This window comes from Xyrauchen texanus, chromosome 44 (genome assembly GCF_025860055.1).
Source record: "Xyrauchen texanus isolate HMW12.3.18 chromosome 44, RBS_HiC_50CHRs, whole genome shotgun sequence".
In the NCBI taxonomy this organism is placed as follows: domain Eukaryota; kingdom Metazoa; phylum Chordata; class Actinopteri; order Cypriniformes; family Catostomidae; genus Xyrauchen; species Xyrauchen texanus.
The window spans coordinates 22,666,095-22,692,760 of NC_068319.1; the positions used below are offsets into that span (position 1 = coordinate 22,666,095).

At 38.0% G+C, this 26,666-nt stretch overlaps 1 protein-coding gene and 1 long non-coding RNA gene across 3 annotated transcripts in view; one reads left to right on the top strand and one right to left on the bottom strand.

The window, feature by feature from the left end:
* Positions 1 to 3,972: 3,972 nt before the first annotated feature.
* The window catches only part of LOC127636701 (uncharacterized), an 82,386-nt gene continuing 59,692 nt past the window's right edge, over positions 3,973 to 26,666 (bottom strand). The window contains exon 3 of the long non-coding RNA XR_007969631.1: positions 3,973 to 4,060. This is a non-coding gene — a long non-coding RNA (uncharacterized LOC127636701). The remainder of the gene's footprint in view (positions 4,061 to 26,666) is intronic.
* The window catches only part of gnaz (guanine nucleotide binding protein (G protein), alpha z polypeptide), a 64,675-nt gene continuing 47,036 nt past the window's right edge, over positions 9,028 to 26,666 (top strand). For both annotated transcript variants that reach the window (XM_052117360.1, XM_052117361.1), the window contains exon 1: positions 9,028 to 9,330. The gene's annotated coding sequence lies outside the window, so the exon portion shown is untranslated. The remainder of the gene's footprint in view (positions 9,331 to 26,666) is intronic.

Below are 26,666 nucleotides of genomic sequence, written 5' to 3' on the forward strand. Positions count from 1 at the left end.
TTCAAAAGCATCTTTGTTAGTTCTCCCAAAAATACAATTCTGTCATCATTTAATCACCCTAATTTTGTTCCAAACTCATATAACTTAAAATTCTTTTGTGTTCCATAGAAGAAAGAAAGTCACATGGGTTTGAAACAACATGAGGGTGAGCAACATGAGAGTTTAATTTTTGGGTAAAGAATTTTTATTAACTGAAAAAACAAAAAACAACAACAACATTTCTTTTAGAAGGCACTGATCATTATCAGTTGCTGAAATAGCAGAAAGAGAGAGCGACAAAAGGTATATGGCCTCGTGTTGGTTGATTATCAAATGCTATATTTCCTGTATGCAGCTTTGGCACTTACTCATGCACTGATACAAAGCTCCTGATTACATTTTTATGCACCAATGTTATGTGTCACTGCTATTATTTTAATAGACATCAGTTTGAGTTGATGTTAATGACTGAAGTGAGATCTGTGAAACATGTAGATTATTCCAGTGACATTTTCTCTTCCTGTTTTTTTGGTTACATGAATGACTTAAAAGTGAATTTACTTCAGGTCAGGCATCTTTTATTTGCAGATGACTCTTGGTTTGGTTAAGGTCTGAATATATATATATATATATATATATATATATATATATATATATATATATATATATATATATATATATATATATATATATACATATATACATACACACTGGTGGCCAAAGGTTTGGAATAATGTACAGATTTTGAGCTTATGGAAAGAAATTGGAACTTTTATTCACCAAAGTGGCATTAAACTAATCTCAATGTATAGTCAGAACATTAATAACATGAAGCATTACTATTACAATTAAAAAAAGAAAGAAAAAAGAACAAACTAACTTAAGAAGACTGTAGTGTAAACTCAAAATCCTCCACGTGCAGCAATGACAGCTTTGCAGATTCTTGGCATTCTTGCTGTCCTTTTATCCAGATACTCAGGTGATATTTCCCCCCACACTTCCTGTAACACTTGCCATAGATGTGACTGTCTTGTCGGACACTTCTCACACACCTTACAGTCTATCTGATCCCACAAAAGCTCTATGGGGTTAAGATCCATAACACTCTTTTCCAGTTATCATGTTGTTCAATGTCTGCATTTCTATGCCTACTCTAACCTTTTCTTTTTGTTTTCTGTTTCAAAAGTGTCTTTTTCTTTGCAATTCTTCCCATAAGGCCTGCACCCCTGAGTCTTCTCTTTACTGTCGTTCATTAAACTGGTGTTGGGCAGGTAGAATTAAATGAAGCTGTCAGCGGAGGACATGTGATGAATCTATTTCTCAAACTAGAGACTCTGATGTACTTATCCTCTTGTTTAGTTGTACATCTGGTCCTTCCACATCTCTTTCTGTCCTTGTTAGAGCCAGTTGTCCTTTGTCTTTGAAGACTGTAGTGTACACCTTAGTGTGAAATCTTCAGTTTTCTTGGGGGCAATTTCAAGCATTGTATAGCCTTCATTCCTCAAAACAATGATTGACTGATGAGTTTCTAGAGAAAGCTGTTTTTTTTTTTTTTTTGCCATTTTTGACCTAGTATTGAACTTAAGACATGCCAGTATATTGCATACTGCTCAAAAACAAAAACAAAGACAATATTAAGCTTCATTTAATGAACCAAATAGCTTTCAGCTGTGTTTGATGTAATGACAAGTGATTTTCTAGTATTAAATTAGCAATTTAGCATGATTACTCAAGGATAAGGTGTTGGAGTGATGGCTGCTGGAAATCTAGATTTGATAAAAAAAATACTTTTTCAAATAGTGATGGTGCTGTTTATTACATAAGTAATGTCCTGACTATACTTTGTGATCAGTTGAATGCCACTTTGGTAAATTAAAGTACCAAATTCCTTCTGAAACAGCAAAACCTGCACATTATTCCAAACTTTTGGCCGCCAATGTATATATATATATGAAACCTAAATTAAAACCTTGCCAGGGACTGTTGATATAAAACAGGTTTCTGTAAACACACAACTAGCTTTAACACTGTGGTTAACTACAAAGTTAAGATGTCTGGCTTGAGATAATTTCACTTACCTTGAATATAATGTTTTTGTTCGTGTCAAATGGGCACTCTGGTTACCAGTCGGGGTGTGTGATAACACTGTACAAGAAGTGGAAAGTCTACATCCCCTCGGAGAGCAAAGATACTCAACAACAGACACGCAAAGGATTCGAGACCAGCAAAAATAACAAACAAAGCACATGGCAACTCCAACAGATGCATACAAACCAATGTTCAGTCATATCAAATGATCACAGAGGTTTACCACTAGATGTAGCATATATTACTTCAAAATATTAACCTGAAATCCACATCCTTTGTAGCAGCCCAACCTGAACTGCGTTTACAAAAATCGAGTTCATGGCAAATTTGCCACTCAATATTGAGCATATGAGAATACTCATTGCATATGAGCTTGTGATTCTCCACAAATGTTTGGCACAAGTTTGCAGCTCTTCACCGGTAGTGGTGAACCTGCAGCAAACCTTTGGTAACAATGGACAATTTGTTGCAAGTTTGCAGCTAAACTCATTTGCATGTGTAAATAATCATTGGCGAATTTGCTGCAAGTTTTCAGCAAATTAGCCATGAACTCTCTATTTTTTTAAGGGTGGGGTGTGTCTCATTCCACTCCCAGGTGAGGGCACTAGCAAGGGCCTTAATCCAGTAAACACTGATGACTCAGTTACCTTCGACATGATTATAAAGTTACACATTAAAGGTTCACTCAGTATTTTTTCCCTCATTTAAGAAGTTTGACTTCATTTTTAAACATATGTATAAAATCATGACCACTCATGTGAGATGAAGAGTTCAGTCATATAAGTAACCTTATAAAAGCTCTTTTATTGTACATGGGGCAGGAGCGCATTATCGGGGCTGACATTTTAGAATCACATGATCAGCTGAATACTACTCTATTAATCTAAGTAACTGCCCTGTTACTGGAGACATTCATTCATGGACTAAATTAATTCTGGCTTAATGTGCATAGTGAATTTCTACAATGGCATTTGTAACTGAAAACTACTGTTTGAATGATGCTGCATACAGGCCACTAGGTGTCAGTGTAAGCCAATGTAAGCCACTTAGACATACTTAAAAAAAATTCTGAGCACACATTTAAAACATAGTGGGTACTTATCAAAAGCATCGTTGTATAAAACACCATGCCTCATACCCTTCCTTTATCATTTGTTTTCTTTATTGTGCTTCTTTATTGTAGCTGTTAAACAGTACAGTGCTATTATGAAATCCTCTATTTATGATAACTTGAAGATATGCAGTGTTGTATAAAGTACCCAACTTTCATCCTTAATTAACAGTAAAGATACCTTTATGAAAATGTACTCATTCAAAATAACTAATATTAAAGGTGCTGTAACCGACTTTAGCCGATCTACTTCTACAAGACTGAGCCCTTGAATTAGCCACGCCCCTTCAAACCCTGCACTCCAAAGATTCCAAATGAGCTTTAATGGGACCGACATCATGCAGAAACTGTTTACAGAGTCTAGAGTTGTCACAGAGATTAGTGAGATATCTCACGACACTTCTTTCATTGATATCTTTCAGGGAGTAGAACATTTTTTCATACCTTTCCATGAAGAAAATTGCTTACAGCACCATTAAATGTACTTAAGTAAAAAGTACATGTATGTGGCATAACGAGTTGTCTGAGGTAGCCATTGTGATTCAGATTCGTGAATCGATTCATGAAATTGGAAATGGAAGAGGATGGGAAATGGTTCAGCAAACCTGTTTGAAAACAGTAACATTTTTGCTATTCCATTTGGTTTAAACAACAACAGTAGCTCTTACATTAGTCTGCATAAACATGAGAAATCCAATGGCAAATTTAAAAAATGCAGTAATTGTTACTTGTGATAAGGCCATTAGAACCATTGTGTCTGGGCGTTGGTGAACTGCTGTCAGGAGCTCATGTGCCGGGGCTGCAGGGTTCTGTGGAATCCGGGTGAGCTGACACCGAATCCACCGTTGATATAAGAGCCTGATCAAAGCCACCCTGTTTTGCCTGACCGATTTTCACAGGATTACCGATTAAGGAGACAGGAAGCAATGAGAGAGCCACAGAGACAGAAAGGGAGAGGGGGAAGATGCAGAATGAGAGAGACAGACAAACAGAGCATTAGAAGAAGCTATGATTATATGGAATTAAATACTGACTGCTGAAATGTTGTGTAAAATAATGGTGAAATGTGTATACACTTTTTTTTTCTTCGATTCTGTTGCATTCTGTCTAGCTGTTTTTGAACACAAGAATGCATCTTATGGTCCCCAAAGAAACAAATAAGGATCTGGTGAACCCGAAACCAGCTTATTTATACAGGGCTTTCTTTACCGAATCATTGTTTAACCTGTTTGAAAACAGTAATTATTTTTGCAATTCTGTTTGGTGCCACGAGTGGGGCAGAAATGACATATTTTACCTTCAAATCCAAACAACTGTAACCCTTAACATTGTTTGAAACATCCTGTGTTCTATAAAATCATAATGGATGGTGCAATATCAGGAAGCCATGGACTTCTTGAAAGTATTGCCACAGAAGGCATTTTTCTTGGTTAAGGATCATTGCTCAGTACAGCATCTGTTTTCGGCTGGAAGAATTTCACAATCATTATACTTAACACAATCATATATAGCTTCATAATGAGATGTGTTGGGGAACTACACTACGGATTTCTCAATGTCGGTCTTCACTCTGCTCAATCTGATAAGACACACATGTGCATGTGGTCACGTCTTGCATCTGCTTCCCCTGAAACCCATGCAGCATTGTGAACCTTTATCTATCATGTTAACAGCACTACCACAGGTTCATTAGAATTATGATGCATTCAAAACTGGTAAGAAACTATTAAACATGGTGCAGGCAACTGAAAACCTGTGCAATGAATGGCTCTAATTGAATAAAATGCTGAATGAAATGGAATTGAACCAGGTCCACATTCAGAGTTTCTTAAAAAAACGCATCAAAACATGCATGAGGAGATTATGCATTCAATTTCTCTTTATTTGTGATTGAAGAAAACACAAAAAACAAGATAATGGTTAGCATATTGTGTGTTCTCTTTGCATGGTCCACATGAATAATTTATGACACTTGAGATCAAATTGCATGTGTATTCATATGTACGAACACATCTGATTTGCAGTTACAGTAGAATACACACAGTAAACTAGAAAGATTTACCTGCTATTTCATGGAAATGCAAGAGCCAATGCAACACTATAGTGTGGCATTATGGATTGCAAATAATTTTTCATGTGCCAGACTTTTAATTTCGCCTGCATGGACTGACTGCACATACATCACAACTCCCACAAGAGAGCTGTTTATAGAAATGTACCATAAAATCACCTCCAGCAAGTGAACAAGCCCAACAATGTGTGCCTGGTTAAAAAGCATTTACAGTTCGATAATCTTATACCTCAATTAAGACCCATTCACACTAGACTAATTTAATCAAGCTCTGTACAGTGATTACAGTTGCACACTTGTAATTGTAATCCTACTTAAATTATTCATGGCTGTATTGTTCACGTCTGCAATGTAAAAATTTCAGGTCAATCCTCACCTCCACTTTCTGTTTAGTATGTTGTGGTTCCTTGATCCAATCTGGCTAACAACTAATGCATGTTGCTAAATTGATGACACATTACTCTAGTAAGCATAAAATACTGTACATTGCACACTGACATATTTTGTACACTACAATAGTCTATTTTTAATTTGATTTGATTTTTAATTAGAAATAATATTTAGCAATACTTCTCAACTGAATTAATTATATTTAAAATGTACAGCTCTCTTGCTTCGTCGGCCATCTTGGAAGGACTATTATTTTACTGAAATTTACGGAGTGCAAACTGGATATAAAGGATTGTAAGGGGATTCAGATGGGCAAGGAGGAGGCGAGAACCGGCTTGTCAGTATAAATGATGTTTAATTAAACTAAAAACAAAAAGCACAAACATAAACACACACATGACGGACATGCCCGTAATTCTCTCTCTCTCGAACCGTCATCACCGGCCACCTTTATCCCTCGCGCGCCCCATTAGGCCGATTGGAGATTGAGCGTGCGACATTCCAGCCCGGCCTCGCCCCCCTCCGCTCCACACTCCTCCCGGCGTTTCCTCAGGCCGGGGTGCCACCGGCATGACATACACCCCCCCTTTCCCTGGGGAGGGGCGTGCTTTGCGCCCCGTCCAGTCATCCCCGCCTTCCTCGACCTGGGAGGAGACAGGAGGGGAAAAGAGAGGAGAGAGAGAAGAAGCTCACTCAACCGGTTCTCTGATGTGCCATCGCGTGGTCCTCGAGCACTCCTCCACACTCTTCGGCGGACGACAGCTGCTCCTCCCGGGCGGACCGGAGTCAAACCTCCGACCCCCAGTGGACAGAACGCCCCTCCGCTTTTATGCGCTCCAGGCGGTCAGGGTATCCAGTCCCCAATCACCCCACGGACAACGGCCGTTCCCTATGTCTGGGAGGTCGGGCTACTCCGTCACCCCGCAGATGGCAGCGGCGCTCCCCTGGTGGACGGCAGTGTCGAGGACTCTGCGACGGGCATCCCTCCTCCTTCCTGGGTTTTCGGCACCAATGTAGAGGAGGCGAGAACTGGCTTGTCAATATAAATGATGTTTAATTAAACTCAAAACAAAAAGCACAAACATAAACACACACATGTCGGACATGTCCGTAATTCTCTCTCTCTCGAACCATCGTAACGGGCCGCCTTTATCCCTCGCACGCCCCATTAGGCCGATTGGGGAGCGGGTGTGCACCCGGCCCTGCCCCCCTCCGGTGCACAAGGATGCATTTTATACTGCTAGCAATATTAGTCCTTTTGGAATAAAACAAAATTTTGAAAAAGCCTTCATTTTGGGAATGCTCCTCCGTTGCCTTAAAATGCTGCCAATGAAGGCAGCTCAGTAGGTTTTGCAATAGAGCCAATGAAGTTGTCTAGATTAGATGAATATATAGATGCAATATAACACAGTTTAACATCTCTGACTAATAATATCAGATATAGCAGTGTTCTAATGACAATTTTGTCTAAACCATGATATTTCAGATGACTTCCCTGTTTAAGCTTTAATGAATGACACTCAACATGAAATCACGATGCTGTTACCGAGTGCTGGAACAACAAGTTTGACAGCTGTATACAAGAAGGTCCACTTTTTCCATGTTGTGTAAGGTAACAGGGCAGCGGCGGAATCTGATCAGATCAAGTGTCTGAGTTTGTTCATTAATCATCAACTGCTGCACACACATGGCCAAAGACTGCACGACAGTCCTCATTGGCACTCATAGCAGTCACTTACCTGTCCGGTAAGACCTTTACAAATGTAAAGCTTGGGGTTTATTCTTGAGGTGAATATGAACAAGTTGTGTGTTCAAGAATACCATGTAAGCCAAGACATGACTTTACTCCCCTTTGTATGCGTTGTCTAAATGCACCTTTCCACCATTGGACTCAATGGTTCTCATTGCATAACTGCTGTTCTGTAACAACCTGGGCTCATTGATACAGTTACAGTTTCTTTTTCCACTCTGGCACTGCTGAATCAGGATTAAAATGGACTGACTAAGTGAACAATTGTGAGTCGCCACACACTAAAGCTGTTCCACCAGCACAGTTGAGTATGGTTAGCTGACCATGCTGAGATAGCTGGGCAAGGAATGGTTTGTAATTTTACCATACCAACATGCTCAAATGGAAATGCTACTAGAACCATTACACACCATGCACCATACTCATGAAAAAGTGCTTTAAGTTGACATGTAATTCAGAGGAAAAAGGATGGGTTACACCTTACTATTTCAAATAACCCTGTAAAGGTCTTGCGCAAATCTGCACTAGGACTATTCAAATCTGTTTCAGTTCCGTTTGTGAAGGGTCGTGAATTTCCGAAACGTAGAATGGCAGGGGAAGTGTCACTTATATTCATGAGAAAAGTGATACATGATTGGACGATTCAGTAATATTTATCAGGAAAGTCCTACCTGTTTGGTCGAACAATCTGTAAACCAACCCTAACCTAACCCTAACCAATCAGGTAGAGCTTTACTCGTAAATTTGAATGACTCTTCCTCTGCAACCTTATGTTTGGGGAATCTGCTGAAATGCCACATATCCAGAAAAGTTTACTTCCATCCCTGCTTGTAATTTTTAAGTTATCCTGAAGACCTTTATCAACTGGTTCAGGTGTGTTTGATTAGGGTTGGGGCAAAATTATGCAGGATGGTGGCCTTCCTGAAATGGAATTTAATAACCCTGGCCTAGTGCACCTAAAATTGTGTGAGTTTGTAAGTGTTAAGTGATGTTTGGGATGCAAGTAAATGCACTGGATGTGGTCCTCAGCTGCCTGGGGTGAGGCAGAATCTCATTGTCTCAACAGGGGGGGTGGGAGGTGAGAGGTAGGGTGTTCCATTGGTCCAATCACCCACAAGCTATTGCTGGATATTTTATTTGTCAGCACATCCATCCGTATAAGATGGGGACCAATGGTTGCAGAGGAAATGGTACTTCTGTCACAAAAACAGTTGGCACAAAAGCAACATATTACAGCATTATCCAACCCCCTCCCCGTCGCTTGCCGTCATCTGCTCCCGCCCCTTCCACTCCCTCCTTTTGCTCTCTACCGCAAGCTATATCAGCTATCAATGAAATCGCAGCCAACCCTGTTGTGGACCAACTCTTGCAGCTGTACAATTGCCACAGCACCGCTGCAGAACATCTGTTTACACTGTCATATCTCCTGCTGACACAGATAACCCTCCGTATTCTTCATTCCTATCCATTTCTTTCTTTCCTGTACGGCTTGTATGTGTTTCTCTCAGAGCCTTTTGACAACCCCTTCTGCTTTCTCCTCAGAATTTAATCCTGGCTGTTTTCCCCTCTCCTCTATCCCCATAGACTCCTCCCTCTGTTTCTCTCATGCTCCCTCACTCACTGACGGACACACTCAAACACATACACACACACACACACACACACACACACACACACACACACACCCTCCTCCCCTATTGCTGCAGTGTCTCAGAACTGCCTTGGAGCTAACAAGAGGGGAAATAGCACACCGACAATTATTAGAGGAGGAGAGAGAGCGCAACACAACGAGTGAATGAGTGCATGTGTGAGAGGAGATTCGGGCAGATTCGAGGATGTTGGTGATTCAGGACTAAAGGGACTGTTTGCTTGCTCCCTCTGCCTCCCAAGCGAATGTTTGTCTGCAGCATTGCTGGTGAATGGACGGCAAGCAGTGAAACGGTGAGGCACCTCTTTCTTTTTTTGCAATTCCCTTTGCACACACACACCTTATTCTAGCTTTTGCACCAAGGCTAACTTGCCTGTTAGTGCCCTTGCATTTGTTTTTGGTTGAGATAGGTAAACGTAAGCATTTGTTTAATGCCGTTCAGTGTCTTGGGTAGCAGAATGGTATTTTCCTCCATTTCGGTTAGATGTTGAGGGATGATGCTAAACTAGTTATACAGAGCCCTAGATTGGTTAGCAACTGTATGTTTAAGGACTAAACATCTTACGTTTCTTGCCCACATACCGAACGCCCCACATCAACATTATCCCTAAGGCCGTACCCCTGCTAAGCTTTGACTCACACCGCTCCACGTTAACCAACGACACGTTCACTCTCCATCAATCACTGTCGACCCATGCGTATGCATATGTGTGAAAGGCATGCACGGATTTGTGGTTTGCCCATAGAAAGGCCCCTGCTCCTAAAGTAAGTGTCATATAAAGCATTTTTGCTAAAAATAAAATTGCTGATCATTTTTGCAACTAAAATTCCTGGTATTGTTAATATGGCAGCAGAGGGCGGTGTAGGTTGCGCGTTCATATGTGCATGTTGTGTGTGATGAAACCTGCACAGGGAGGGGTTAGGTGGCTGGGGTGGGGGGTATAATGGTGGAGAGATAGTAGGGAAGAGGGGCGGAGGTTGATGCAGTACAAAGAACGAAAAAAGGAGAGAATGATGAAATGTATCCTAAGAGAGCTTTGCAAAAACCTGCCATAGGCAAAGGAACAGATACAGGACTGCGCACCAAAAGGGGGGTTACAACTTGTTTCTCCTAGACAGCAATGAGAATATAAAGCAAATGGAGATTTTTGTTTAAGACTCTTGTTTCTCAGATATTTTTTTTTTTTTTTTTTTAGAAAAAACTCAAATGTTTGTCCTCTAGATTCAGTTTCAGAAGAGATCCCAGCCATGTCTTAAACTGTGCTTAGATTTCTCATAAAATCCTGTAAACACTGTAAAAATATCAACTTAAATGTCCTCATGTGAAAACATATCAATTAACTGGTTTAGAAGCCAAAATATTATTTAATAGGACTGAATCAACTTAAATTAATTAGGTTACACCAAACGAAAGTAATTCTTAATGGTCAGATCAAGTAGAAAAATCTTTATGGTAAAAACAGCATATATCCACTTTGTATAGTGTATTCACGTTCATTTTATAGCCCTATACTCTTACTGTATGTCAGCAATGGTCTCATTTATATTTCTCCTAAGAAATGTTAAGAGAAATATCTGAGACAAAGCTGATACTTATACTTCAATGAGTTATAAAAGAGTAACCAATGAGCAATATAATTTTTCTCTTGGGAGGGTTGGCAAAGATGGCAGGCATACGAATTGTTATGCTCGTAAACATTTTTTGAAACACAGAGGCCCTTAGTACTGCTCAGTAGAGCACTAATACAGTAAAGATGCTGTTGTACTTACAAAGACAATAAAACAGAATACAACGATCAGCCACAACATTAAAACCACCTGCCTAATATTTTGTAGGTCCTCCTCGTGCCGCCAAAATAGCACCAACCCGCATCTCAGAATATCATTCTGAGATTATATTCTTCTCAACACAATTGTTATCTGAGTTACCGTAGACTTTGTTAGTCCAAACCAGTCTGGCCATTCTCTATTTACCTCTCTCATCAACAAAGCGTTTCTATCCGCAGAACTGCCGCTCACTTGATGTTTTTTGTTTTTGGCACCATTCTGAGTAAATTCTAGAAACTGTTTTCAGGAGTTTCAGAAATTCCAGGAGATCAGCAGTTACAGCAATACTCAAACCAGCCTGTCTGGCACCAACAATCATCCATGCGATTATCTAATCAGCCAATCATGTGGCAGCAGTGAAATGCTTAAAATCATTCAGATACGGGTCAGGAGCTTCAGTTAATGTTCATATCAACCATCAGAATAGGGAAAAAGTTTATTTCAGTGATTTGGAGCGTGGCATGATTGTTTGTGCCAGATTGGTTTGAGTATTTCTGTAACTGATGATCTCCTGGGATTTTCACAAACAACAATCTCTTGGACAGAAACACCTTGTTGATGAGAGAGGTCAACGGAGACTAGCCAGACTGGTTTAAACTGACAAAGTCTACGGTAACTCAGATAACCACTCTGTACAATTGTGGTGAGAAGAATAGCATTGGGGTGGGCCCTGCTTTGGCGGCACTAGGGGGACCTACACAATATTAGGCAGGTGATTTTAATGTTGTGGCTGATTGGTGTATGTGAAGACTTCAGCACTCCCCTCCTCCCACAGCCCACAAACTAACTAAACTGCAGGATGGTTGTGCAACATCAGCTGAGTACCAGTTCATATTTGTACATCCTGTGCTGTCGTCTGATATGATGGCCGTTATGGAAGGCTTACCCTCATTTTGATATTGCTGCTCATTTGCTTATAAGGACGCATGGAAAAATGGTGCTCGTAAAAACACAGACGTTAATATCAGTAATATAACTATAACAATTGTTAAAACAATAAGTGAGTAGAGCTCATAAAATGATGGTTCAAAATAAAACCCTCACAGGAAGGCTTTGATATCAAAGTAGCACGTACATCAAGTATGTGCTGTAAACAAAACCATTAAAGCAGTGAACCACAGATTGTTATGCATTTGGGTCATGTTTTAGGCATAAAAATACCTAATCATGCATACACATGGAAGCCATTTTAATAATTTTTTTACAGAACGAAGTTTGAGCTTTATCATTACACCACATTACATTTATTATTCATGTAGGCTGCTGTCACTGGCAATATATCAAATAGGTTAGGATCTAGACCAAACTGGATTATTTTATTCAGACTTTTGTAGACAAAGTCATTCTATCGATGTTATCGAGAGTATGCACAAAGTTTCTGACACAAAAGCCGAACACATTTTTATACCTGAAAATAATGTAGAGAGTAACATTTTGAGTCACTGTTTAACACTGATTGGAAAATTCTTAAAAAATAAATGACAAAAGATAGCCTACACATGCAACCTTTAGAGTGAATACCTGAACAATAATAACGATCGTGTTTTCTGACAGAGCAACAGTGGTTTGGCAAAACACCTCACCGGTGACCTCGCATGCACTTATAGTCAGCTACTCATTAATGCTGACAAGTTAATTGTTTTACCTGACATATTGTTTAGTTTCTGACTGTTTTGAAGTGACCTGGTTCTCCCTATGTGCACCCCTGAACCTGTTCAAACACCTCAAATCATTGGCTGTTGCTGTTTTTCTGCATTTATTGTCAGTATGATTTTTTTTTATTGTTGGGTGAACTATTCTTTAAATACAAGTTAAGCTCAATAAACAGCATTTGTGTCATCATATTGATTACCACAAAAATTTACTGTGACTTGTCCTTCCTTTTCTTTAAAAAAAGTAACAATTTGGGTTACATTGAGGCACTTACAGCGGAAGTGAATGGGGCCAATCCATCCATCCATCCATCCATCGTCAACCGCTTATCCTGTGTACAGGGTCGCGGGGGGCTGGAGCCTATCCCAGCTAACATTGGGCGAAAGGCGGGGGACACCCTGGACAGGTCGCCAGTCCATCGCAGTGGGGCCAATCCGTAAACGTTAAAATACTATATCAAAATTATAGCCACAAGATGTTAACCATATGCGTGCTAACATGATTTCGCTTAATAAAATCGCTTAATAACCTTTCATGTGTAGAGATAACACCAATTTTACAACTTTATTGCCATGATGATGTATCCTCAACAAACCCTACAATGACTGTAAAAATGTTGATTTAAACAACTTTACAGCTCAAAGAATACATGAGTTTTAACAGAAGAATTAATGTAAGTGCTTTTATAATATTATTAGCTTCACAAAGTGCCAAAATAAGGAAAATAAACAACAAACATTAGTATCTTCTGATGATTCAAATTTACTGTGAAATTCTGGTATTACACAATAGGTAATTAGGAAATAACTAGAAAATCTGATTGATCACTGGAATTCCAAAAATGAATAATAATAATCATTAGTTTCAGCTGGAGTGTCCCTTTTTAGTGATATCATAATGAAGAAATGCAGCATGCGCATTGTGCAAGACTTCTATCCTGACATAGATTGGCTGAAATGAGAGTACTGGATGAAGTCAACTGAAAGGCCTTTTTTTAGTGAGCACAAGGAAAATCTGACACTCTGACAAGTTTGGGGGTCATGAGGTGACCGGGCCCTTATTTTGTGAAAACAAAAAAAATGTGAGAGAAGCCCGTATGTTCAGTTGAAACAAATCATTAGTTATAATCAAGTGATTCATTTGTATGAAGCAGTATGGAATTCTATATGAAATAGATCATATGCAGATTTTCAGTTGGTTGCATTAGGGTGTAAAGGTAAAAACAATAGAGCTTATGCTTATACGGTTTAGGAGGAAAATCGAGGACATGCAGGGAGATGTTTAGTTAGAAAATGATGCTGAATTTTGCTCATAGCATTGCTATAAGTGGAGTAGGCATGACTTTATGTTACTGTGAGATAAAAAATAGAAAAAAAGAAAGAAAAGAGAACAGGTCTTTTCTAAGAAACCATACCACATCTGAGCATTGGACAATTATATTTACATCTGAACCAGCCTTCCAGAGAGGATATGAGCTGTAGACTAAATTCATTCTTTGTGAAACAAGTCTTTGACAACTGAAAATCGAATACAACAGCGACTAACATTGCTAGGATCTAGCTTGTTTTCACTCAGTAATGTGTTCAATGTGAATGGTTGAGTAAGGTTGAACCCACACTGCTACCTACAATCCAACATTTTGGTCTTAACTGAACTATATTAAATGAACAACCCTTATGTTGTGTTTTGACACAGACGACTTTTACAAACATTTTTTACTTAAGCCAACTGGAATAAAAATCCTTGTTTTTGTTCACATATGATATCTGAAAACACACCAAAATACAAAATACAGGAATGTTAAATGCTCAGGAGCATCCCGATCCTTTAGATGAGCACATACGTGGATGTATGTTTGCACACACAAATTCCTGGAACATATAATTTCTACATTTTCAATAAAACGTAGTTTAGTATGTTTTTTTAAGCGATTTAAATTATGGGGACACTAGAAATGTCCTCATAAACCACATTTATAGCATAATACCATTGTAATTACCATTTTGTAACCTAACCAAATGTCCTCGTAAACCACTTAACCCCCCCAGCACGCGCACACACACACACACGCACGCACATACACACACACAGGTGTGTTGAGTGCCCTTTTGTGCATTGTCTTTCCATGTACAGTACACTCTTTGAGGACTATTTCAAGATATATTTATCATATTATGTTGTTTTTGGGCTCGTTTGAATCGTGATAGTCTGCTGTAAGGTACGTTATGTCATTGTCTATGTTATATGTATGTTTGAGGAAGTAATAAGGAAAAACATGATGAAAGACACTCCTGTTTATTATATTTACGTGTGTCAGTGGGAATTTCATACACTAATACTCACTGCAGTTTGTCCTCTGAATGAAACAAATTTGCTCTTTATATTTCACTAATAGAGATCTTTCCAACGATATACTGTATAACACATGGCAATCTTATCTTTTTTATGTTTTTACCAACTCTATGTCTAAACTATGTTTTTTCTTTGTTGCAAATGATTAGATCAAAACTAATTTGTCAGCAAATTAAAGTCCAGATTTTAAGCTTTAAAATGACACCTATAGATCAAGCAAGTGGTTAATAATTTAGAACATAATTATTATTTTTTTATTTTTTATAATAATAATAATAATAATATTTTTATATATATATATATATATATATATATATATATATAATAATTATTATTATTTAATTATTGATAGAATGATTTTAATGAACTTTTACTGGGTTAGTGGAGGGCAAACAACTGTTGAAAAAATGACTTGTGGCATGCACAAAGTAAAACTATAGAAAAAAATAAAATGATGTTTTTGACTCCTTTTCCCTTTATACATATATACATTTGTTAAACGTCATAATTACAAAAAAATAAGAAGCTGACAAAAATATAAAGTTGAAGTCAGATGTTTACATACACTTAAGTTGAAGTCATTAAAAAATTTTTTTGCCACTCCACAGATTTAATATTAGCAAACTATAGTATTGGCAAGTTGTTTAGGACATCTACTTTGTGCATGACACAAATAATTTTTCCAGCAATTGTTTACAGACAGATTGTTTCACTTTTAATTGACTATATCACAATTCCAGCAGGTCAGAAGTTTACACACACACTAAGTTAACTGTGCCTTTATGCAGCTTGGAAAATTCCAGAAAATAATGTCAAGCCTTTAGAAAATTATCTTCTGATAGGAGGTGTTCTGAATGTACATGTGAATATATTTTAAGGCTTACCTTCAAACACAGTACCTCTTTGCTTGACATCATGGGAAAATCAAAAGAAAAGACCTTAGAAAAAAAATGGTAGACCTCCACAAGTCTGGTTCTTCCTTGGGAGCATTTTCCAAACGCCTGAAGGTACCACGTTCATCTGCACAAACAATAGTATGAAAGTATAAACACCATGGAACCATGCAGCCATCATACCGCTCAGGAAGGAGACGCATTCTTTCTCCTAGAGATGAACGTAGTTTGGTGCGAAAAGTACAAATCAATCCCAGAACAACAGCAAAGGACCTTGTGAAGATGCTGGAGGAAGCAGGTAGACAAGTATCTATATCCACAGTAAAATGAGTCCTATATTGACATAACCTGAAAGGCTGCTCAGCAAGGAAGAAGCCACTTCTACAAAAACGCCATAAAAGCCAGACTACAGTTTGCAAATGCACATGGGGATAATCTTACTTTTTGGAGAAATGTCCTCTGGTCTAATGAAAAAAAATTTAACTGTTTGGCCATAATGACCATTGTTATGTTTGGAGGAAAAATGGTGAGGCTTGCAAGCCGAAGAACACCATCCCAACACCATGTATGTAAACTTCTGACCCACTGGGAATGTGATAAGAGAAATAAAAGCTGAAATAAAACATTATCTCTACTATTATTCTGAAATTTCACTATCTTAAAATAAAGTAGTGATCCTAAATGTATAAAAAATTACAAAGTTAAACAAAGTTTAAATGTGTTTGGCTAAGGTGTATGTAAACTTCTGACTTCAACTGTATAATGCTTTATCTTGGTATAATATATGCAATATGAGAGATTTATTAACAATCTTAGTGGGCGGGTCATTTTGGTCCAGGAACACAAAAGATGTTACGACAAACACAACAAAACAAAAGGGTTTAATGACATCACCCTCTCGTTGCTCATGCCAAGTTTGTGTATATACTGTATCACCTTTACAGGTTTGTTTACTACACATTTATGCATGTCCATTCACAAAGCAATGTGGTTCGGCATCAATGCACTATTGTCATGACATCAGCAGAATGAAAAGGATCCGACTGTTAAAACATCAGTCTGGATAAAATTTTGCTGTAGGATGTACTCCGCATCAGCATTTTTGTACATTTATTGTTATCAGCAGAGTTTGTTACACAGTGCAAGGAATGGTCTATTAGCGTTGCATTGAGGTACACAGATCAAGGAAGAGGGTTTAAGCTTTGAGAACTGACATTAGAGGCTCTAATTTGGCTGTTTTAGGAACAATGCTAAATTTGTTCCATCACAAATAGGGGATGTATATGCATTTTATTTTAAATTAAAATGGGTAGTTGACAAAATGATTGTTATAGTCAACTACCCATATTATTTAGTGGCATTTAAATTTTAGTCACAGCCAAACATTTTATCTTTCAAATACACATACTTTGGTTAAAATAGAAACTATACACATCAAACTAAAGGTGTAAAGGTGAACGAGTTGCATTCATCACATTCATTGGTCAAGCTTGACTGCGTGCAACGTCTGCCTCTATCACTCACAAATGGTGCTTACCAAGAAGAGGGAGGTATAGTGTCTTATCTAGGTCAGCAGGTACGGGAGAGGGACCCAGAGGTGTGCGTATCTGTTTGTGTGCACATGCCACCAATGGGAAGGGGAGTTAGGAGCTTTCACAATAACTGGGGGAAAAAAATCACATCAAAATGGGTTCATCACATAATAATGTAATGCATCACAATGGCATGTTTGATTATGAAATCCAGCATATCAAATAGCGCATTCCCTGTTTTTACTTGAAATTATACACATGTGGTCATTTAATAACATTTTCTGCTTGCAAAAACAACATCCAACTTTAATAATGTCCTAAAGCAGATTTAGATGTATCAGTTTGATGAGCATATAGGTATTTATATACAGATTTTATGGATTTTAATGATTATGACTTTTTTTTTCAATCTTGCTTTGATCTAAAGTATTGCCAATATACATATACATACTCATTTATAAAGATATAGATCTCTTTAATATCTAAATTGTTCTCATAGGCAACGATTGGATTAAATGGAGATGTTTGCCTTAGTCACTTGCTTTCTAGATTTTTCTAATGAGACAAACCCTAATAATCTCACATATGTCCATTAGAGTTTCAGAAGAGATTCCAACAAAGTCAAACTGTGCTCAGATCTGCCAAGACGTCAAAATGAACAAAATATTTTTTAAATGCTTCTAATGTTGCATCATTATGTTACAATAACATTTTGTTTCCATCCATTTAACATATTACAATTTCTGTAATTTCGACTCAATTTTATGAGTTTTCAAAGAACATTTTCTACATCTCTATTTAAAAAAATATTCCAATTAATGTATCACTGCAGGTTGGAACCAATTGGAACCACCTTGATTTTACTTTAAAATTTAAGGCAGAAATTAAACATAAACTTTGAGCGAGTCCTTGCGCTAAAAAAAAGCTAGACACGGCATGACAAATAGAACAGAATGCACGTGTCTCATGTTACGCAAGTAACGCTAATGCACAAGATACAAAAAAATCTGCTAGATGTGGCACAACCATCAAATATGTCCAAGGCTGGCATATAAAACAGTCACTGGGTCTGCTCCAGCATACCTAAAAACATTTATGCAGAGCTACGTTCCCACCAGAAGCATGCGGTCGACTAAGGAACGTCGCCTTGTCGTACCAAAACAAAGAGGCACCAAAACACTTTCCCGGACTTTCAGTTTCATCATACCACGGTGGTGGAATGACCTTCCCAACTCAATCCGGGAGGCTAACTCACTCTCTATCTTCAAAAAACGGCTAAAAACACATCTTTTCCAAAAGCACTTAACCGGTCACTACAAAAAAAATATATATATATAAATAAAAATTATTTACATTTCTTGTTGCACTTAAATCTGTTTTGTATACTATTCTGATGATAGTGAAACTTTGTAATATGGCACTTTTTGTACCACTGTCTCCCTAAGATGATTCGCTGATGTTTTTCCTCTTTTGTAAGTCGCTTTGGATAAAAGCGTCTGCCAAATGAATAAATGTCTTGTGCATATTTACATGAACAGAATTGCAAATCGATACAAACCAGACATACATTTTTTTGCTACCCTCCTATCCAATAGTTTATTTTACAGCCTGATCTCATAAAATGTATATGAGATGGCAAAATTTTTGCAAACCAATCTTACGTGCTAAATTATATGTTTGGCTACAGTTTCCCAGGAAAATGTCCAGCGAGGGGCGCCAAAAGTGAGTGAAATGTTGTTGTAATCAGACAACATTTTTAAGGTGAATATTAGATGGATGTTTTAATGCGTAAAACGTACCTTCCTAACCTAAAACTTTAATTTAAACCTACCCACTAGTGTTCTAAAAGATAACTGAGAGGTAAACAAACAGACATCCTTACCCTAAATCAAAGCCTAAACCTAACCGACAGTGCTTTAAAAGCAAATTCGACATGAAAATCACATTTACTGAAGAAAACACAAAATTCTATTCTGGCTTCTATGGCAACTTCACTTCACATTCATTTTCATTTCGAGCATCCTTAGCTGGGCTCAAGCCTTGGTCTCCGAGTACAAAGTCCAACACTCTATCAGGTGTGCTAGAGCAGAAGCTAATCTAATTGGAATAAGTGTGTAAATGTAGGTGTGTCTGTAATATAAGCATTAAAATGCATATCAAAAGTGTTTTGATATAGTAATTACATAGCAGTAGTAAAAGAGTGAAAATAAGTCTTTATAAAGTCACAATCAGCTGCTGTAGTCGTGAATTGTGTAAAAGTGAATAAAAAGCACAGTTTTTGTAGCAAAGAAACTGCAGCAAAATGGTTAGGTTAAGGTTTGTGTTGGGGGTTGCTTAGGATAAATTTTCATATCATTGTTTGTTCGTTTGTTTTTCTCTATGGAAGTAAAAGTTGTCGTTTTTATACAAACCATCTTGTACTATTATTAGAACTTCTCATGAGATTGTGTTGTTTGAAAAATAGCGCAGGAGGACACAAAACGTTAGCAATGCTCCTTAAACCCTTGAGTATTCTACCAAATGTAATGCTACAGCTCTTTATTCTGACTGTAGGTCAACAATTGTCTCAATTGTGTATATTTTTATTTTCCCTAAGGAAGGAGGAAAAAAGTTTTTTTTATGAGAAACCTCAAACGAATCATACAGTAATTGAGATCTCATTTAAGTCTCCCAAATTATTAAAGAGTGACCTCTGAGCAATATATTTTTCTTCTGGGACTATGTTAGAACCATGCTACAGTATTTTTGTACAGGTTTAACCTCCACTGTGGGGACCAAATGTCCCCACATGGATAGTAAAACCTGAGATCACCTACATTGTGGGGCCCAGCCAGCGGTTCCCTCAAGGGAAATGGCTTAGTAAACATACTAAACAATGTTTTTTTTTTTTATGTAAAAATGCCAAAAGAATTCTGTGAGGGTTATGTTAAGGTGTAGGGTTAGGGGATAGAAATTATTGTTAGATCTGTATAAAATCCATAGATGTCTATGGAAAGTCTCCACGATGATATAAAACATAATATGTGTGTGTGGATGAGCTAAGTGGGTCCTCTTTTCTGTTCTCATTACGCACAGAGCATCTTTTTGTTCAGCTGAACAGCCATAACAGCAGTCATATGACTGAGGGGAGGTGGAGGGGTGCCAGCACCCCATGATTTCTCCCTCAGTCATATGACTGCTATACTAGTTCAATACAAGTTAAGCTCTATTGACAGAATTATGTCGATTACTACAGCTAAAAATGAAATGAAATGGGTTTTTTTTCCTGCACGGAAGTATTTGCTGTTTTTCTGCAGAAGGAAGTGACGTTTCAAAGCATTTCTGCTAGCTTTGGCAAATTAGCCAACCTCAGTACAACACTTATCTTAAATAAAGTACAAATTCACACAGCGTGACATTATGGTGAAGCATTCAATGCAAATAATTAAGGTGCTGTCTTCACAGAAGTTTTGGTAGTTGCCACATTCGCTGTGTTGCATGGATGCATGTACATTCCACAAGTAGTCTTTTTAAGAAGTACATCATCAGCATACTAGCAGTACTCTGAGTCTCGTTGCATTTTGCAGTGTGAATACACTATTAACACTACAAAATGGTATAAAACAATGCAGAAGTGTTCGATTTGGGTTGAAGCTACTATCTTTGCAATTCCATTTGGTGACACTTGTGGAGTAGAAATTACACAATACACCTTCAACCTTGCAACCTCACGTCCACATACGTGGATGTAGTATATTGGCTTTGTTATACGCAACGCATACTTTAAATTTAAATAAACGAACTGAATACTATTCACAAGACTCTAGACTGTCATTTATGGGTTATCTTCTGGCGAACCGAGTCACATGACACAACAACATGATATCGAATTTGTGAAGACCTTCTACGGGTGCAGAGCCAACAAAAGTGCCTCTGGTAAGAAACCTCTGTTTGGGTGTGAAGAGGAGAGTCTCTAGTTTTGTTTGATATGCCGCTTTAAAAAATACATTCATTGTTTTTGCTTCAGCTCGCTGATAAACATGATGTTCACATACGTATATTTTGGGACATTATTCCCTCAAAAGTTGAAAAAAACATGTTAGTTACATTGAATAACTTTCAACATGAACACATAACTTCATTTTAATATACATTTTGTTTTATTTTATTTTGTTATCACTGTACAATACGATTCTATTCAATAACTTTAGTTTTTAATTTAGTAAATGCATTCCTATATACAGTATACTGTGCATTATCACATTGGGAGTCAATGGGTTCATCCAAAAGCTGAAATATTTTGCTTTCAGAGTCTTTATATGGAGTTAGGATAAAAATAAGGTGCATGTCAAACTGTTCTGAGACCAGTGCAGACAGACAGCACACTGGAAGTCTTTCTCTAAATAGGGCATTCACTCCTAATATCCAGTCAAGTCAGGGACAACAGTAATCGGTACATATATTCAGAATTTATAATGTTTAATTTTATTTTAACATGGTTGGCAGTGATTGGATGATGTTGACCATTATTTTAATTAATAAACAGAATTAATGATGCTAATTTCTGATGAAATGTCTGTAATGTCTCAAAAACATGTATAACCAGCACTTCTGGAAACATAAACAAATTGCTGATTTTTTTTAATATTTTTTTTACAATCTATAGTATCTAAATGTCACAACTTAGTCCTGCTGTCCACATATGTGGACATTTATTTTTAGGAGAATTATTTCTTCTTGTTTATGTTATGTTATTTTATGTTATGTGCTACTAGTGCCACACAGCAGTCACGCTCATGTCTCATGAGGTTAAAGTACACAGTTTAAAAAAATGGCTACAAGATTTCAAGTCATGTGTGTCAAAATGTGACTATGGAATTGTTTAATAACCTTGTCTGTGCAAAGTTAATTTTGGCAAACAATTGATGTAAGAGATTTAACAACTACATAAACTTAACAGTTCTTCACATTGCTTTTTAACCCTTGAAGTGGCTCCATTTACTTTATAAATACTGAAGGTGTTTTACTGTAACCATGATTTTAGTTTTTTAAAAACAGAGAGATGAGTTGATGGTAACAACATTATGTTATCAACATTATGCAACAAATTTTGGCACATCTTGTATTGACAACAGAACATTCCTTTAGCATTACTGTCTTGTCTGACTACCCCTCGTAAGCATCTTCACAGGCCAGTTTTGAGCTGACACTCCCCCTCATGGTCTGTGTTTACAGTGAATAGTGAAATCACACCCCAGCTAAGTGCAGCATCTCACCCTAGCGAGAGAGATAAACTGGCCCCTCCCTTCACCATCCAGCCCAAAATGGCTCATATCTTATCAGAGTCTGAATTTCAGCAACGCACAACCACAACAGTGCTAGACAGATTAGCAACATGTCACTCTTGAGCTTGATCAGACCTCTTTTGTATTCCTTTATTTGACAGCGATTGCAGTTAACGGCTTATGCACTAGATCGAGCCCAGACAGGCCAATAGAACTCACATTCTAACAAATAGGAATAGCAATCGATTTAAGGAATTTAACGATTCTGGTTTAAATTATGATATCAAATCATGCCATTGATGATAATTTTTTCACTTTTTAACAAGCATCAAATAATTAATCCTAATTAATACCATATACTACACTTTAAATATATTATAAAAAAATTATAATAAAAAAAACTACTTTAGTAAGATTGTTTAAAGTAACAGTAATTACAACCAAACTTTGTTTCCAATGCTTATCTTCAATGTTTATGTCCTCTAACATACTGTATGTCTGAAAACATTCATACACACAAGTGTACACAGACATGCCATTGTCAGGACAAGCAGCCCATGTGACTGAAAATGACACATTTAACAGGGTGCTGGCCATGTCCCTACCTCTCATGGGACAAAAACAGATTTACTGTGTGGTTGCCCACCATGAGCGGTGGTCCAAGCCAACTCAAAAGTCCTCTGTTTTGGGGTCACTGCTGAATGAAACACTGCCACTCATTGTTTGCCTGATGTTTGGACCATTGTATAACAAAACAGTGTCCTTTGAGTGAGACATGCAGGGTCGGTCTTGGGCCATGAACGTACAAAGCCTTGGACAAATGTGATTGTTTGAAGCTCATCATGTGATGCCCTGACACTCATTTACTGTATACGATTCCTTCATCTGGACGTGATGACATGCACAAGCCTGGAACATTCTGAAATTCATTAAAGGGATAGAGCAGAAGAAAGAAAGTCATACACATCTGGGATGGCATTACGGTGTGTAAATGATGAGAGAATTTAAATTTTTGGGTGAACTATTCCTTTAACATCTTAACATTTTAACATTTCTGCTTTCAACCTTTTTTGGCACAACACTGCTTAAATGGCCAGCTTAGAATACATTTTTAGACTGGTTTATAAGTCTTGCTAGTTAAGCCAGTCAGAGCACACTATCATCAGAAATGCTTGTCTTTTAAACAGGGAAGTTACTTTCAATAAACTTTTCACTCTGTGTCCACTTGGTAGAGAAACAGAAGTGAAACCACACCTCTTGGTTCAGTTCCGGAATCTACAGACAGCCATGTCAAAGAAAAATAAGTAATTTATATTTTGAGTAAAAAGAAATCTCCCCAATTTGGAATGCCCAATTTCCAGTGAACTCTAAGTACTGGTGGTGGCATATTGACTTGCCTCAATCCGGGTGGTGGAGGACGAATCTCAGTTGCCTCCGCGTCTGAGACCATCAACCCTTGCATCTTATCACATGGCTTGTTGAGCACATTACCACGGAGACAGCGCGTGTGGAGGCTTCACACTATCCACCGCAGCATTCACGCACAACTCACCACGCACCCCACCGAGAGTGAACCACATTATAGGGACCACAATGAGGTTACACCATGTGACTCTACCATTCCTAGCATTTGGTTGCATAGGAGACCTGGCTGGAGTTACTCAATAAACCCTGGATTCGAACTTGTGACTCCAGGGGTGGTAGTCAGTGTCAATACTCACTGAGATACCCAGGCCCCCTTGAGTAAACATTGTTTAAAATATTGTATTTACATTTATGCATTTGGCTTACAGTGCAATTATTACAAGGACAATCCCCCCCAGAACAACCTGGAGTTAAGTGCCTTGCTCAAGGACACAATGGTGGTGGCCATGGGGTTAGAACCTGTGACCTTCTGATTAATAGCCCTGTGCTTTAACCACTACGCCACCACAACCAAAGGTGGTTAGATGGTCTCCCACTTTGACCAAGCTGGTAAGGCTTGTCTATTTTAATGGTTTTAGGTGGGTTTTGAACAATTTTTAGCTGGTCAGGCTGGGAGACCAACTAGACTGGCTCACCACTGTAGTCTGCTTTAAAGGGATAGTTCACCCAAAAATGTACACACCTTCATGCATCCCAGATGTGTATGACTTTATTTCTTCTGCTGAAAACAAACAAAGAGTTTTAGAAGAATATTTCAGCTCTGTGGGTCCATGCAATGAAGGTGAATGGTGATCAGGCCTTTTGAAAAAAGTGCATAAATTTACATTTATGCATTTGGCAGATGCTTTTATCCAAAGCGACTTACAGTGCACTTATTAAAGGGACAATCCCCCCGAGTAACCTGGAGTTAAGTGCCTTGCTCAAGGACACGATGGTGGTGGCTGTGGGGATTGAACCAGCGACCTTCTGATTACCAGTTATGTGCTTTAGCCCACTACACCACCACCACCACCACTCCTCCCCAGTAATCCACATTTTCTGAGAAACAGATTAATACTCAAGTCATTTTTTACTATAAATCTCCATTTTCACTTCCACATTCTACTACTATTTTTTTTTCTTCACCTACTGGTCAAGGAGGAGAATGTATAAACTTAAAGACTTAAATATTGATCTGTTTCTAACCCACTGTCATAAACATCTGGGATGGCATGTAAATGATGAGAGAATTTAAATCTTTTAAGGGAACATTCCCTTTAACATGTCTTTTCTGCAGAGTTATATATCTGCCTTATATTGGCCTCTATGCGCTGTCTACATAAGGCATTGGTATTGGCCAGTATTTTCCATAGCGTACAGTCTCAAAACTGCCTTTAACATAAAGACTGAGCATTGATCATGCTTTAGCTGATCTAACATGGAGACATATACCTGATGAAGACAAATAATGCTAGGATTTCCAGTGGTTTATTGAAATCCCATGACATCAGATAGAGATAAATGAGAGAAACATTAACCTTCACTGATTTTAGGAATTAGTCATGATGCTGAATTCATATATCCTTATAACCTGGCGTTCTGTCTCTCATAAAGCTTTGTCCCAGTTCCCAATTCGCATTATGCTCTCTGGCAATCTCTACAGTCACTCATATTAAAATCTTTTACCCACAATTACTTACAGTAAAGGGCCTCAACATCTCATCTATCTCTTTGTCTCCTTGATCAAGTACTCTCATCCAGGCCTTGACATGTCTTCAGTCTAAGCAAGGCAAGGTCTTGGAATGCCTAATGTCTTGTCACAGCGAAAAAAGAAAGGAAATTAAGTAGAAGCATGTCATAGAAATTCTATAAATAATCTTAATAAAAGATTGTACTGGTCACCCAGCAGGGCAGGACTTCACTTCACCCAAAAATGAAAATGTTTTCACCCTCATGTCTTTCGAAACCAGGTTGACCTGCTTCTTTCTTCCGTGGAACACAAAAGGAGAATTTCTGAAGATTATACTGGTCGTATTTTCCCCAAGCAGTGACAATGAATAAATACTTTCAAGCTTCAAAAAAGTATGCAAAAGCACTATAAAAGTATCATTAAAGTTAACCATTCGCTGTATTCTAAGTCTTCTGAAGTCATACAATAACTTTGCGTGAGGAACAGACTGAAATTTAAGTCATTATAATCTTCCCCTTCAGTGAGCTGTTGATCGCTGCAACCGAATCATTGAGTCAGTCCAAACTGTGAACGAATCATTCAGACTGGTTTAGAAAATCTGACTCAAAAGAATGATTTGATAATGAATTGAATTTTATTACTTTACTCATGAAGAAGAGCTTGGACAGATGTCAAGATTTCAGTGAATAAAGACTCAAATTTCAGTCTGTTCATCACACATACTCCCTTACAAAAATGGAAAGTTCATGGCAAATTCGCCGCTGATAATTTTCATATGCAAATGAGTTTTGCGGCAAACTTGCAGCAACTTGCCCATTGTTGCCAAAGGTTTGCTGGAGGTTCACCACTACTGCGAAGAGCTGCAAACTTCTGACAAACATTTGTGGCAAATCAAAAGCTCATTCACATGTGAAAATAACAAGCAGCAAATTGGTAAGGGCTGGCATATGGGACACCCCTCACTGCCTTACAAGCCATCTATATCGGCGTTTCTCAAACTATGGATCGCGACCT